This window comes from Schistocerca gregaria, chromosome 2, assembly GCF_023897955.1.
Source record: "Schistocerca gregaria isolate iqSchGreg1 chromosome 2, iqSchGreg1.2, whole genome shotgun sequence".
NCBI classification, from domain to species: Eukaryota; Metazoa; Arthropoda; class Insecta; order Orthoptera; family Acrididae; genus Schistocerca; species Schistocerca gregaria.
Window position 1 is genome coordinate 618909725 of NC_064921.1, and position 17078 is coordinate 618926802.

At 41.3% G+C, this 17078-nt stretch overlaps 1 pseudogene; it reads left to right on the top strand.

Annotated features, from left to right (window-relative positions):
- Positions 1–9170: 9170 nt before the first annotated feature.
- Positions 9171–9288, top strand: LOC126337230 (5S ribosomal RNA; annotated as a pseudogene).
- Positions 9289–17078: the final 7790 nt, after the last annotated feature.

Consider the following 17078-nt stretch of genomic DNA (forward strand, 5'->3'; position numbering starts at 1 on the left):
AGAGAACAAACAGTGTATTTACCTTAATAGTCAAAATATATATGATAGTTCATGACATCCAGTCTTACAAATTACAAAACTCCGCCATCTCTCTCCCCACGTCCACCACTGCTGGCGGCTCACCTCCAACTGCGCAACGCTATGCGCTGTTAGCATCCAGCTGCCGCTGCCCGACACTACCATGGCAGACAACAATGCAAACTAAACACAGATTGCGCACAGCACAGCCAGTGATTTTTCATACCGAGCGCTAAGCGGCGTTACCAATAAGAAAACCTAAACAGCCTACCTACATAGCCCCCATGCTCCCCACAAAAAATTTTTACAAATTGTTTTGGGCAGTGGCCAACAATGATTTGATAAAATTTTTCATAATTACTATAACAAAGATATCAAATGCACACACTTATTGATACAATGTTGGTCAAAAGCTAAAATTCTCTCACAGTCCATAAAGACAGTCCTGATCGTTCATCATAGTAATATTGCAGTGTTTTTTTTTTTTTCAAAGTCTGAGCAATAAAAGAAATTGCACTTGGAAGTAGTGGATTTCTAAGCAGTCTTGAAGAAGTAGTGTTGTCCTTCCAACGAAAGACAGTGCTGACTCTCGACATGCAGACAGGTAATGGGCCACAGCAGAGTCAGTCGACATTGAAGACTATCGGTAGGTAGGTCATCACAGAGCAGACCCACTGTAGTCCTGGTAGATATTACTATTGGTGGGCCACCAGAGGTGCAGACCCACTGCAGTCCTTGTAGAAATAATGGTATTGGTGGGTCATCAAAGGTGTAGACCCACTGTAGTCCTTGTAGAGATGGCCAGCAGCCATCGGTTTGACTGTGCAGGTGCACATTCACCATTGAAGAGTCTTGCAGTTAATATAGCAAGTCCATAACCACCACTTGTGCACTCACAAAAATTGTTTTTGAAATGTCCTTACAACCAGCAATGCTGTTATCCAGTCCCTTACTGAATTATTAACGCAAGTGCAAACACTATCAGTCCCTACTTCTCACATATTGTCCATATACTATGACCAACAGAAACATGTGCAGTGAAATGTAATTTACAAGTTACTTAATGTGATGAACTGGTGTCAGTTACAATTTTATAACATGAGAATACAATAACAAAGGCACAAAATATATCATTAAGGAACATAATAGTACAGATAACATTTGCAGTAGTACAGGCTTTACAAAAGAATCGAAATAGCAAATACATCAGTGTTACGAAAATTACGACATAAGTACGTACATAAAAGATCAGAATAACTTTTGAAACATCAAGTTCACACATGAGCATTAGAACAAAACAGAATAAATCATGTCTGAACATATTTACAAAGAAAATAACATAGTATTTGAAAAATTCTACAACATAAATCTTATTAGCTAAACACATAAAGACAGGAAAAAGACAAATACACAAGGGTACATAAACACATAAACGGATAATATGAAAGAAAAGGACAGGGTTTGTTTTACTGCAGTATTTTGCATAGAGATCTGCCTTAGTTCATCAGTATTCCCAAAAAGTCCTATCTAAACCTGCTTTCTGTCTTCTGTACACATCCTCTTTCAAAAATAGTTTTTCTCCACTGTACACTACTTTTTTGGCCAAACCATTTTCTTATAGCTTCTGGATGCTTTTCTTTCAATTCATCGTAGTTAGTTTCTTATATAGTCTACCCCCTCTTAAGCTAACTTAAAGCTACTGAGCTCAGATGCTAAACCAAGGGGCGACGCAATGCAGCAGCACAAAACAAATTAACACAAACAGCAATGACCCAAAAAAATGCAGATTTGCAAAGCAAGCAGCAGTAAATGTAATAACTTATATCTAAACATGACAAACCCACAAGCAGAAGAAATAGTATACTAAAGACAACAATGCAGATAATGGAAAGTTATAATCACATCTTAATGTCTATGTAATTAAAGTGGCACACTACAAAAACTAATTCTAAAAAAAATTACCAAGTACTGGGAAAGAAAATTATATATGCAGTTACTGTTACTAGTCGCTTCTTATTGCCTTCCCATTCCAAGAGCTCCTTTTTCGCAGAATGTGGATCATAAAATAATTATTTAATAGATCTGTCGACAGAAAGTGTTCACATTAGCAAATGCATTTAATTTTATAAAACCAAAGCTGCAACACAGCTGGAAAACAGATATCAAATGAAATAAGCAACTATGGAAGGCAAAGCATAAAAATATCATTCAATAGTCATGTGACATTTCATAAGTTAGTACAAATTCTCTCAACTCTCGTAGAAAGACGCTTGTCATTATCAGGTGTGCAGAAGAAAATAAGTATCTTTTCCAAGTAATGAGCGTGTCGTTTTTGCGATGCTTTCTACAAAGGAATGTCAATAGCGAGGATAATGGCCTCCCTTTTTTTTTCTTGTGCCTCTGAAAGGCACACACTAACGGCTTGTTTCCAGGTGGCTGTCGCCCAGCTGGGTGCTCACGACGCATTACGTGCAGGTGGACACTTAACTGTCTTACCGAAATATTTACGACACCAGTTTCCGCTACAGTGGCAGTCTCATATAAAAAATTTGACAGGTCAAGAATTTGCGTTACACATCTGTAGAAACAAAATTCTGTTAATATAACAGTGTCCAAAAAGTTCTCGTCGGCATTGTAATACATTCAAGCATTTACATACATTTCATAACTCTTTAAGTACGATTCTTGGTTTTCAACAACCTTTTTCACAAACCAGAGTCCCTAACCACTACTCATTATTCCTTACCTTATTCGTCGACACTTCTTCAATATTTCATCATAACAGATACGTAGCATAATCAAATAACTCATATAGCATCAGCTTATTGATCATAAACATACCGCAACAGCATAATACACATAGTCATCGTAATAACAACATCATAACACCTCAGTCAAATTCTCAAAATCGTCGTAGCTTCCTCCACTAATTTCAAAAGCTAAAAAAATGTCAAAAGTGTCATCTACCTCAAACGTACTTTAAAAATCATGATCCCATACCAAATACATCATTCGAAGCTCTCATAATATCACAATGGTTCCGAAAAAATATGAACTGTTCACAAAGTACAGACAAAATACAATTTCATAAGTGTGAAGTTATCCAACGGTGCAATTACGTAAACATCTGTCACTGATGTAGTAAAATAAATGTTTGTCTCTCTCAGTTAAATAACCAGATAGCTGTGTAATTTATGTGTTATAGAAATATGGTACCGATGTGTAAAGTTGTATAAGCAAATACCATATTAGCTAGGGCTCCTTGTGCTTGCCAAACACATGGTACACAAAGTAGGCGTGTACCCCCCTGAGGATTAATGTAATTATATCCTCACGTGTTACAGATTACAGCAATGGAATGAAATGTATCACGGAAAACTTTCTTTGTAATTCAAATATGTTGAAAAATAAATAGTTTAATGCGTGTCCTGTAGCGCTAAATGTGCGTCTTGCTGTAAGACAATCTCTGTGGAAGTGTCGTAGTTATCGTCCTCCGAAAGCTAAGTTCTGCAGAAGTCAATGTACTTACCTCATGATAAACAAAAGTGAAATGCTTTGCGTATAGATATCGTATTTACTACGCTTATTGCTGTGATGAAGTAAGTTCTGTACCATAACGTATTGTTGTGCTACAGAAAAGGCTGTCTCATTGTAGCTATACCACAAAGTTACTACTAAAACATGTTTTCCTTTCCAGAAGAATTCAGAAAAGCTGTGCAGATATAAAACAGATACACCGCAAAAGCAACATTGTAAATTGTCACTCATTAGTAGCGTCGTGATATAATCGTGTAGCTGCCACATATACTAACCACTGTGTCATCTGGTATCTCACAGAAAGTACTTTAAATCCAGAATGTATTTGCAAGTAAACCAAAATGTTGCATTAAAATCTCATTAGTAGGACTGGTAAATGTTCTAAGTATGTCAGCCTTATGGTCGTTACATAATCGTGCCACTAACAAGCAAGAATGTACACACACACAATGACGCTGTGTCATCTGTTCACTGTAACAATGCATTCGTAATTTCTCTTTAGATAAGTTCTCTTGGTCCTTGATTGGATATTTAACTTAAATACTGCTGCATGTTAAGAGATTAGAAGTCTGACAAAGCATACTAGTAATGTGAAGTGAAAAGTTATATGGCAAATACAAAGTTAAAAAGCAGATTATCTTTCAATAAACGGTTTTACATGTGAAATGTGGTGTAAACCTTTACTCTTCCTAGTACGCAGAGTTTTAACTTCAAAGCAATTATCATGTTGTGTACGTCGGTAAAGAATACTGGAATTTTTCTCAAGGTTAGCGCCTATGTTAGTTATTTTTCTCTGAGCCATCCGGCGCACGCGGCTGCCTGAGGTGCGGGTCATTGTCTGTCTCTTTGTTGGCGCGCGCCATTATTGGGATTAGGAGACCTAACTTCTACAAATTCACCTTGCCGAGAGGGCCCTGCTCTGTTTGAATCCCGCCAGTTCTGATGCAATTCAGGTCTGTCGTTACGATCATATCGTCTGTCGTCATGTCGGTAATATCTGTAATTAATTTCTTGTCGGTCACGTGGTGGAGAATTTCTCCCGGAATTGGAACTGCGCGCTGGACCGTTGCGTCTGAAGTTATTCCGTCTCCCGTTATGATAATAATTATTTTGATTTCCATATTGTCTGTTTCTCTGATTGTCTCTGTGATAGTCATTACCGCGGAGAGGTGATCTTTCCCTGTAATAATTACTACTCTGCCAACGGTTGTCATACGGGTGGTGTCTGTTTTGGTCACGATTTACGTTGTACGAATAGCCTTGTCGTGTATTATTTCTGTCATCGCGGAATTGTGACAGGTGTGACCTGTAATTGTTGTGCTCCTGTTTTCGCGTTCCGCGATTGTCAGTGTCAATTTCCAGTTCTTGTAACAGTCCCTGGAAAGCTTCAATGTCGTCTTTGCATCGTCCTGCTAAAATAATCTGTCGTAAATGTTCAGGTAATTTGATTAAGCAAATGCGGATGAGTTCTGAGGGGCTGTATGGGTTTGAAAGATACTGATTCTTATGTAACATGTCTTCAAAATATTTGACAAGACTGGAAAATTCAGATTGTTCGAAATGTTTCATCATCATGATGCCATGTTTTACTCGGTCTTGTGTGGCTTGGGACCAATATGCTGAGAGGAAGGCATGGTGAAATTCTCCTTCACTGTGACAATCGTGAATGACCGATCGCATTCTTACAGCTGGTTCATTCTCTAAGTAGCCACACATAAATTCTAATCTGTGCTCTAGTGACCAGTTGGGAGGAAAACAATGAGAGAATTGATGGAGCCACGCTTGTGGATGAATGTCGTTGCCAGAATTCTTAAATGTTTTGAATTTACGTGAAGTAATGAACAGCTTATAGTCAAAATCATCGTGTCGGCGGGTAGCATATCGTTCATTGTTACGTCGTGTCGGCAGTTCCATCTCAAAATTCGGTGCAACTTGCCAATTTCTTTCGTAATTTTCGAAGTGCCCTGTGTTATTATTTTGTGGCTGTTCCGTATTTCTATGTCCCTCTTCCCGTATTGGAGCGCGAGTGTCCTCTGAAATACATAATTGTTGTATTACCTGTGACAGCTGATCTTGTACTTCCCGGATTTCTCTTTGGTGTTGCGTACTAATTTGATTCAGACTTTGTTTGAATTTCCTAATTTGTTCGTACTCTTCTGTGTCATTAAAGACTACCGGTTTTGTGTCATTCAGATTATCATCTACCTTCGTAGATAAATTAGTGAACTGATCCGAAAGTTCGGCTACTTTCTCCGATAGTGAACACATTTCCTCAGTGTGTTTTTCTGAACCAAGTTTCAGAGTGTCCATTTGTGTTGAAATCGAATCTACTGTGTCCTTTAAGTTTTCCTGAGTTCTTGCAAGTTGCGTAACCGAATCGGTGGATGCAACTGAGTCCATTTTAGCTTGCAAGGTGTCGTGATTTTCACGAACAATAGGTTGCAATTCTTTTATGGCTGCTTCGTGATTCTGTAATGCATTTTCATGCCGCGAAAAAATGGGTTGGAAATGCTCACAAATTTGTGTTTTTACGTCATTACAGATTTTTTGACATTTCGATTCAATGTTATGTAACTCAGTAGTTAAATCTTCACGTGTTTGTTCAAGTGTGGTGTCTAACTTCCGAAGGTTTTGTTCCATTGTGTCTAACTTTTGAAGATTCTGTCCCATTTGTTTCTGATTTTGTTCAAGCGTTGTGTCTAACTTTTGAAGATTTTGTTCCATTGTGTCTAACTTTTGAAGTTTTTGCTGTGTTTGTCTCTGATTTTGTTCCATTGTGTCTAACTTTTGAAGCTTTTGCTGTGTTTGTCTCTGATTTTGTTCCATTGTGTCTAACTTTTGAAGCTTTTGTCCCATTTGTTGCATTAATTGTAATAACAATGCACTGGTGTCTGAAACATGTTCCTTAGTGCTATTTGGCAATGCATTTGAACCGGCAATATTCGAATTTTGAAAAGCAGAAAATGTGTCTTGATTTATTTGAGAAAACGCTGAGGACGCTAAATCTGAATCTACAGTATTTGCAAGATTGTGTCCTGTCATTTCGGAATCCTGAGGCGAGCTGTTGCCGACCGATCGATCGATAATGCTTCCCTGTTCACTAATTGTTTCACTGCCTACACCATTATTTGCAACTCGCTCCATTTCCCTATGCGCTATTACCAAATTACTACTTTGAACATTAGTGAATTCATTACATGGTGACGTTAACACACTGCTTTCGTCTTCACTGTCATTTCTCAGTCTACTTTGGAGCCTAGTATTACGTTTCTCACACGCCATTATTGTCACAATATTTCACACGACAACACAAAAAAGCACAATTTGAAAAGCAAAAATAAGAGATCACATTAACATATCACTGAAAATAATATCTAGTTAATTGCAAGCGCAGCTGCGAAATACTTGGTGCAACTCTACATGCATGCCACAACTGTTGTACTGTACAATAATGAAAGACTACAACTACAAAGGAAATTCTCTCTATGATTACGCGCTAGCAATAAACAAAGGCTACACTAACTACACAAACTACAAGAAAAAAAATCAGAAGATTCCAGTGAGGTATCCTTGGCTAAGGGTCGACATATGAAACGTACCCTTTGTAAAATTATACACGACTGTGCTTAATCTGACACACAATATTTTTAGCGCAACGCAATCTGACTTTCAATAATCCCTACAAAAGAATGGCCCTGACTAACATTAACCTATACCTTTCACAAATCACTTACCTCACAAAAAATCTTCGTTACTCGAACTACTGCAATACAGCGAGCACCACTACTGCCAGCTAAATAAAAGATTCTAACTAAGGAAGGCACTAGCTACTGATAGGTATAGTTAGCAAATGAAAGATTTTAATAGAGAACAAACAGTGTATTTACCTTAATAGTCAAAATATATATGATAGTTCATGACATCCAGTCTTACAAATTACAAAACTCCGCCATCTCTCTCCCCACGTCCACCACTGCTGGCGGCTCACCTCCAACTGCGCAACGCTATGCGCTGTTAGCATCCAGCTGCCGCTGCCCGACACTACAATGGCAGACAACAATGCAAACTAAACACAGATTGCGCACAGCACAGCCAGTGATTTTTCATACCGAGCGCTAAGCGGCGTTACCAATAAGAAAACCTAAACAGCCTACCTACAACACCTATGTAAGACAACTAGAGTCTGGCGCAGCTGGTAGATCGGTTACTGCAGCTACAATGGCAGGTTATCACGATTTAAGTGAGTTTGAACGTGGTGTTAGAGTCGGCGCACGAGCGATGGGACACAGTCATCTCCGAGGTAGCGATGAAGTGAGGATTTTCCCATACGACCATTTCATGAGTGTAAGATGAATATCAGGAATCCGGTAAAACATCAAATCTCCGACATCGCTGCGGCTGGAAAAACGTCCTGCAAGAACGGGATCAAAGACAACTGAAGAGAATCGTTCAACGTATCAAAAGTGCAACCCTTCAGCAAATTGATGCAGATTTCAATGCTTGCTCATCAACAAGTGTCAGCCTGCGAACCATTCCACGAACCATCGATCTAGGCTTTTGGAGCCGAAGGCCCACTCGTCTACGCTTCATGACTGTACGACACAGAGCTTTACGCCTCACGTGGGCCGGTCAACCTCGATATTGGATTGTTGATGACTGGAAACATGTTGCTGATCGGACGAGTCTCCTTTCAGACTGTATCGAGGGAACGGACGTTTACGGGTATGGAGACAGCCTCATGAATCCATGGACGCTGCATGTTAGCAGAGACTGTTCAAACTCTTGGAGGCTCTGTAATGGTGTGCAGCGTGTGCAGTTGGACTGATTTGGGACCCCTGACACGTCTAGATACGACTCTGACACGTGACACGCACGTAAGCATCCTGTCTTATCACCTGCATCCATTAATGTCCATTGTGCGTACCGACTGTTCAAAAATGGCTCTGAGCGCTAGGGGACTTAACATCTGAGGTCATCAGTCCCCTAGAACTTAGAACTACTTAAACCTAACTAACATAAGGACATCACACACATCCATGCCCGAGGCAGGATTCGAACCTGCGACCGTAGCGGTCGCGCGGTTCCAGACTGAAGCGCCTAGAACCGCACGGCCAGCGTACTGACGGACCTGGGCAATTCCAGAAGGGCAGTGCGACACCCCACGCGTCCAGAATTTCTACAGAGTGGCTCCAGAAATACTTCTCTGAGTTTAAATACTTCCGCTGGCCGCCAAACTCCCTAGACATGGACATTCTTGAGCGTATCTGAGATGCCTTGCAATGTGCTGTTCAGAAGAGATCTCCACCCCCTCGTACTCTTACGGATTTATGGACAGTCCTGCAGGATTCATGGGAACAATTCCCTCTAGCACCAATTCAGACATTAGTCGAGTCCATCAGTAAATTATTAGAGTTACCAAGAAAGCACCTAAAATAGACAATGCACTACTGCTGTCTCAATTACACCAAGTATCTATAATTCAGTCGATGATCTGGCTGATACGATTATGTCGGTCATATGCCCCCAAAATATAAAAACCAAAACCACTGCACTAATCACTGATGTAACGAAATTATGATTATATTAAAATATTTGCTATTATTATTTAATTCTAGGTCAACGGCCTTGCCGAAGTGGTAACAGCGGTTCCCGTCAGATCACCGAAGTTAAGCGCTGTCGGGCTGGGCTAGCACTTGGATGGGTGACCATCCGGTCTGCCGAGCGCTGTTGACAAGCGGGGTGCACTCAGCCCTTGTGAGGCAAACTGAGGAGCTACTTGACTGAGAAGTAGCGGCTCCGGTCTCGGAAACTGACATACGGCCGGGAGAGCGGTGTGCTGACCACATGCCCCTCCACATCCGCATCCACTGACGCCTATGGGCTGAGGATGACACAGCGGCCACTCGGTACCTTTGGGCCTTCATGGCCCGTGCGGGAGGAGTTTAGATTTATTTAATTCTAGACATATGTGGCACATTATATATGGTGCTTTTGCTTGGGAGGAAGGGGAAGAATGACAGTAAAAACATCCCTCAGAATAGCACACTCTATCTGCGCCTGGTACTACTAACATGCTTCGGTTTTACAAGCTGAGACATTGTCGCGAATTAAACAGTGAACCGAATATAGAACAAATTTCCTTTACTTTACGTCTACGGTCACAAACTTTTTGTCACAGATCACCGGTTTCCGAAGATAGTCATTATACCGAAACCGGTAATTTCTTGACAAAATGGTTGTTACCATGGACGTAAAGTAAAGGAAATTTATGCTTCGGTTTAACTAACGTTAACGTGACCATATTGATATTTGTTATAATAGTTACCTACGTTCTGTAAGAATACACACCAACTCACAGCGACCATCGTACCTTTTCAGTCTAGGAACTTACATAATCAAATAATTTACACAAAAATTATAGCACTTGAAAGATAGTCTGAGCAGTCTTATAAGGGGAGCGTTCAATTAGTAATGCATCATATATTTTTATCAGCCAATTTCGGTTGAAAAAATACTGAATTTTTTGTGGGACATCGTGGAATATTCCCGCAGCAGTCCCTATAGTTTCATGAAGTTCCTATTGGTGGCGACGCTAAACGTAGCCTTCAAAATGGCTTCTGTGAAGGAGGTCCGTTCCAAGCAGAGAGCTGTCATAGACTTTCTTTTAGCGGAAAACTAGACGTCACGAACACTGATAGGCGCTTGCAGAATATCTACAGTTAACAAAAGGTCTGTGAGCCACTCGGCGACGCATCTGTCATCATTTTCTTACAGCAGTAAATCCATGGACGATGCACGTTAGCATAGATTGTTCACGCTGTGTTGAGGCACTTCTGCGTGCTCGCGGGGAGCATATACGATAATAGGCAGGTATACCAGTTTCTTTGGCTCTTCAGTGTATAAAGAAAATAATTAGACATGTCACACTTCCCTGGGTCATGCTTGACGATACATTCGCCGTCGAGGGCAATGTACTGGGTTCTATTACTTAAGCATTCTTCGAGCCACTCACACACCGGGGAACCTAATCCGTACGCTTATACCTTCATTAACTGTGGGCAGCGAGGACTGCGTCAAATGCTTTCCGGAAACCTAGAAGTATTTAATACACCTGTTGCCCTTCATACGAGGGTTGGAACTTAAATAGTGGCAACTGTTTATTCACAACCGATACAAAAGAATTGTGTGTTTGCACCTGTTACCGTCCTTCAGAGTAGTCACCAGCGTTGTGTAGAGCCCATTGCCAGCGATGTGGAAGGCGTAGTATACCGTTAGCAGAGTCTGTTCTGTTGATGGTGCGAATGGAGCGGTCTAAAGTTATGATGATTCTCGTGTACGACTGTGATGGTGTTATCCTAACGCATTACGTTTCTCCACGGCAGACCGTCAATGCACAGTATACTGTTAGTTTTAGGAGCATCACCTGCGGCCAGCTATGTGAAAGAAGCGGCGGCACTTTCTGCGCAACCCACCCATCATTTTGCACGACAATGCGCGGGCGCATACAGCGCAAGCTGTGGCTGCTCTGTTCGCTCTGTGGGACTGGGAAGTACAGTACCATTCACCATACTCCCTGGACTTAAGTCCTTGTGACTTTGATTTGGTTCCGAAGATGAAGGAACCACTTCGTGGCATTCGCTTCAGAACTGTTCCAGAGATTTGACAGGTAGTAGACCGCTCCATTCGCACCGTAAACAGAACAGGATCTGCTAACGGTATACTACGCCTTCCACATCGCTGGCAACGGGTTCTACATAACGCTGGTGACTACTCTGAAGGACAGAAACAGGTGCAAACATGTAACTCTTTGCATCGGTTGTAAATAAGTAGTTGCCACTTTTTAAGTTCCAACCCTCGTACATAGTTCACAGGACATGATATGCGAAAAGGGTAAGCCAAGTTTATCATGAGCGACGCTTTCTGAATCCGTGCTGATCTGTGGACAGAAGCTTTTCCGCCTCTAAAGAAATTTATTGTACTCGAACTGAGAATATGTTCAATCTTTCTGCATGAATCTGATGTTAAGCATATTGGTCTGTAATTTTGCGTTTCCATTCTTTTACTCTTCTTACGTTCTGACACTTTTTTTCAGTCTCTTAGGGCTTTGTGCTGGGCAAGAGATTCGCGATACATGAAAGCTAAGTAAGGAGCCCCCCCCCCCCCCCCTCACCACCAAGAACCATGGACCTTGCCGTTGGTGGGGAGACTTGCGTGCCTTAGCAATACAGATAGCCGTACCGTAGGTGCAACCACAACGGAGGGGTATCTGTTGAGAGGCCAGACAAACGTGTTCATCCTGAAGAGGGGCAACGGTCTGGATGATTGACTGATCTGGCCTTGTAACACTAACCAAAACGGCCTTGCTGTTCTGGTACTGCGAACGGCTGAAAGCAAGGGGAAACTACAGCCGTAATTTTTCCAGAGGGCATGCAGCTTTACTGTATGGTTAAATGATGATGGCGTCCTCTTGGGTAAAATACTCTGGATCTCCGGGAGGAGACTACTCAGGAGGACGTTGTTATCAGGAGAAAGAAAGCTGCGTTTTACGGGTCAGATCCCTTAATCGGGCAGGTAGGTTAGAAAATTTAAAAAGGGAAATGGATAGGTTAAAGTTAGATATAGTGGGAATTAGTGAAGTTCTGTGGCAGGAGGAACAAGACTTTTGTTCATGTAACTACAGGATTATTAACACAAAATCAAATAGCGGTAATGCGGGAGTAGGTTTAATAATGAATAGGAAAATAGGAATGCGGGTAAGCTACTACAAACAGCATAGTGAACGCATTATTGTGGGCCAAGACAGACACGAAGCCCACGCCTACCACAGTAGTACAAGTTTATATGCCAACTAGCTCCGCAGAAGACGAAGAGACTGATGAAATTTATGATGAGATAAAAGAAATTATTCAGGTAGAGAAGGGAGACGAAAATTTAATAGTCATGGGTAAGTGGAATTCGACAGTAGGGAGAGGAAGAGAAGCAGACGTAGTAGGTGAATATGGATTGGGGGCAATAAATGAAAGAGGAAGCCGTCTGGTAGAATTTTGCGCAGAGCATAACTCAATCATAGCTAACACTTGGTTCAAGAATCATGAAAGAAGGTTGTACACATGGAAGAACCCTGGCCCTACTGGAAGGTCTCAGATTATATAATGATAAGATAGAAATTCAGGAACCGGATTTTAAATTGTAAGACATTTCCAGGGGCACATGGGGACTCTGACCACAATCTATTGGTTGTGAACTGTAGATTAAAACTGAAAAAAACTGCAAAAAGGCGAGAATTTGAGGAGATGGAACCTGGATAAACTGAAAGAACCAGCGGTTGTAGAGAGCTTCAGGGAGAGCATTAGGGAACGATTGACAAGAATGGGGGACAGAAATAAAGTAGGAGAAGAATGGGTAGCTTTGAGAGATGAAATACTGAAGGTAGCAGAGGATCAAGTAGGTAAAACGACGAGGGCTAGTAGAAATCCTTGGGTAACAGAAGAGTTATTGAATTTAACTGATGAAAGGATAAAATATAAAAATGCAGTAAACGAAGCAGGCAAAAAGGAATACAAACGACGCAAAAATGAGATCGACAGGTAGTGCAAACTGGCTAAGAGGGATAGCTAGAGGACAAATGTAGGGATGTAGAGGCTCAAAAATGGCTCTGAGCACTATGGGACTTAACATCTGTGGTCATCAGTCTCCTAGAACTTAGAACTACTTAAACCTAACTAACCTAAGGACATCACACACATCCATGCCGGAGGCAGGATTCGAACCTGCGACCGTAGCAGTCGCGCGGTTCCTGACTGCGCGCCTAGATCAGCTTGACCACCGCGGCCGGCGATGTAGAGGCGCATATCACTAGGGGTAAGATAGATACTGCCTACAGGACAATTAAAGAGGCCTTTCGAGAAAAAAGAACCACTTGCATGAATATCAAGAACTCAGATGGAAACCCAGTTCTAAGCAAAGAAGGGAAAGCAGAAAGGTGGAAAGTGTATATAGAGGGTCTATACAAGGGCGATGTACTTGAAGACAATATCATATAAATGGAAGAGAATGTAGATGAAGATGAAATAGGAGATATGATACTGCGTGAAGAGCTTGACAGAGCACTGAAAGACCTGAGTCGAAACAAGGCCCCTGGAGTAGACAACATTCCATTAGAACTACTGACAACCTTGGGAGAGCCAGGCCTAACAAAACTACCATCTATGGAGCAAGATGTATGAGACAGGCGAAATAGCCTCAGACTTCAAGAAGAATATAATAATTCCAATCCCAAAGAAAGCAGATGTTGACAGATGTGAAAATTACCGAACTATCAGTTTAATAAGCCACAGCTGCAAAACACTAACGCGAATTGTTTACAGACGAATGGAAAAACTGGTAGAAGCCTACCTCGGGGAAGATCAGTTTGGATTCCGTAGAAATGTTGGAACACGTGAGGCAATACTGACCCTACGACTTATCTTAGAAAATAGATTGAGGTAAGGCAAACCTAAGTTTCTAGCATTAGTAGACTTAGAGAAAGATTTTGACAATGTTGACTGGAATACTATCTTTCAAATTCTAAAGGTGACAGGGGTAAAATACATTGAGCGAAAGGCTATTTACAATTTGTACAGAAACCAGATGGCAGTTATAAGAGTCGAGGGATATGAAAGGGAAGCAGTGGTTGGGAAGGGAGTGAGACAGGGTTGTAGCCCCTCCCCGATGTTATTCAATCTGTATATTGAGCAAGCAGTAAAGGAAACAAAAGAAAAATTTGGAGTAGGTATTAAAATCCATGGAGAAGAAATAAAAACTCTAAGGTTCGCCGATAACATTGTAATTCTGTCAGAGGCAGCAAAGGACCTGGAAGAGCAGCTGAACGGAATGGACAGTGTCTTGAAAGGAGGATTTAAGATGAACATCAACAAAAGCAAAACAGGGATAATGGAATGTAGTCGAATTAAGTCGGGTGATGCTGAGGGAATTAGATGAGGAAATGAGAGGCTTAAAGTAGTAAATGAGTTTTGCTACTTGGGGAGCAAAATAACGAATGATGTTCGAAGTAGAGAGAAATTTGTTAACATAGAATATAGATTTAAGTGTCATGAAGTCGTTTCTGAAATTATTTGTGTGGAGTGTAGCCATGTTTGGAATTGAAACATGGACGATAACTAGTTTGGACAAGAAGGGAATAGAAGCTTTCGAAATGTGCAGACTGGCAATGGCAAGGAAAACGTTTCTGAAGAAGAGAAATTTGTTAACATCGAGTATAGATTTAAGTGTCAGGAAGTCGTTTTTGAAAGTATTTGTATGGAGTGTAGCCATATATGGAAGTGAAACATGGACGATAAATAGTTTAGATAAGAAGAGAATAGAAGATTTCGAAATGTGGTGCTACAGAAGAATGCTGAAGATTAGATGGGTAGTTCACACAACTAATGAGGAGGTATTGAATAAAATTGTGGAGAAGAGGAGTTTGTGGCACAACTTGACTAGAAGAAGGGATCGGTTGGTAGGATATATTGTGAGGCATCAAGTGATCACCAATATAGTATTGGAGGGCAGCGTGGAGGGTAAAAATCGTAGAGGGAGGCCGAGAGATGAATACACTAAGCAGATTCAGAAGGATGTAGGTTGCAGTAGGTACTGGGAGATGAAGCAGCTTGCACAGGATAGAGTAGCATGGAGAGCTGCATCAAACCAGTCTCAGGACTGAAGACCACAACAACAAAGTAAGGAGCCAGTGCCGTAGAGTACTTTTTGAAAAACCGAATTTGGATTCCATCCGGACATGGCGACTTATTTGCTCTCAACTCTCTCAGTTGTTTCTTTACGCCAGGGATGCCGATTACTATGTCCTCCATAAGGAACTCTGTGCAATGGTCAAACGACGGTATGTTCGTACTATTCTCCTGCTTGAACTACTTCTTGAACTTCAAATTTAAAATTTCAGCTTTCTTTTACTTCCGCATCACACTTGTCAACGAGTGACTGGGCACCAGCCTTTGACCTGATTAGCGGTGTTACGTAGGACTAGAATTTTCTCGGAATCTCGGCAAGATCTTTTGCTAAGATGTGAAGGCGGTAGTTGTATCCCTCCTGCATTGATCTTTTCACAGACGCACGAATATCTACTAACCATTGCTTGTAGTCACTTGCACGTTCTCTTTTAAACCGAGAGTGCGACAGAGTCTTGTTTACTCAGCATTTTTCGAATCTCGTTATTAAACCATGGGTTTTTCCGTCCTTAATGCAGTTACTCAGTACATACTTCTCCAGAGCACGACTTAAAGTTCATTTAAACTTTGCCCATAATTCCTCTACGTCCACCACACTGGAACAAAGTCGTGTCTGTTCATTTTCTATGTGAGATGCTAACAACAGATTATCTGCTCTTTCTACCAAAGACTCTCTCCTAGCATTCTTGATAGATTTGTTAACTTTAGAAACTATAGTCGCTGTGATGACATCATGATCACAGATCCCTTTGCCTATAATGAGAATGTCAGTAAAATCAGGCCTGTCCGCAGCTACTAGGTCTACAATATTTCCATTGCATGTGGGCTGCCAGATCAATTGCTCAAGACGGTTTTCGGAAAATGTGTTCATAAGTACTTCGCAAGGTTGTCTGTTTGTGCCACTTGCAATTAATCCATAGACTTCCCAATATATACTCAGTAGGTTAAAGTCGCCCCTAAGTAATATTGCATGAGCTGGGTATTTCCGCGCTACTGACCGTAGCCTTTCCTTGAATGACTCTAAAACTGTCACAGCGGAATCGGGTAGATGTTAAAACCATCCAACTGTTAACTTGGTTTCATCTACTCCTGTTATATGCCATAAGACAACTTCACTGTCAGAGTCAAATTATACCTCAATAGCGACAATATTTTTGTCAACTGCAATGAACACTCCCCCTCTTAAGGAGTCTAACCTGTGTTCTTTTTCTTGTGCCTTTGTCCCGCAGTTTCACAGCGTCGGCTTGGTTGGATCAACTTTGGCATGGTTAATTTAAGGATTGGCCGGACTCCCTTCCTTTCGCTACCCGTGGGATGAGATGATGATGATGATGATGGAGACAACACAACACCCAGTCCCTGAGCGGAGAAAATAACTGGACCACCCGGGAACGGAGCCCGGGGCCCCTTGCAGGGCATTCCGTCGCGCTGACCACTCAACTATCGAGGTGGACCAAGACGTTTAACCAGTATTTCCGATATATGTTCCACGACTCTCTAAATATCTCAGAGCTTTCAACTTCAGGTTTCAGCCAGCTCCCGGTCCCGAGAATACTTTGTGCGAGAAATTTCCTGAAGTTATTGTTTATTACAAATACATTATTACATTATCAACAGTCATCTTTTTCAAAATAAAAATACACATGAAGTATTATTTACAGACTGTTGCGATTTACAGACATGCTCTTCTCTGGAGGCAAGCGTATTTGTAGAAAAACATTATTATGCTTTCTGATAGTCACGGCCATCGTGTGAACTTTTTATTTTAGGACGTATATACTGAAAATACATTGGAAC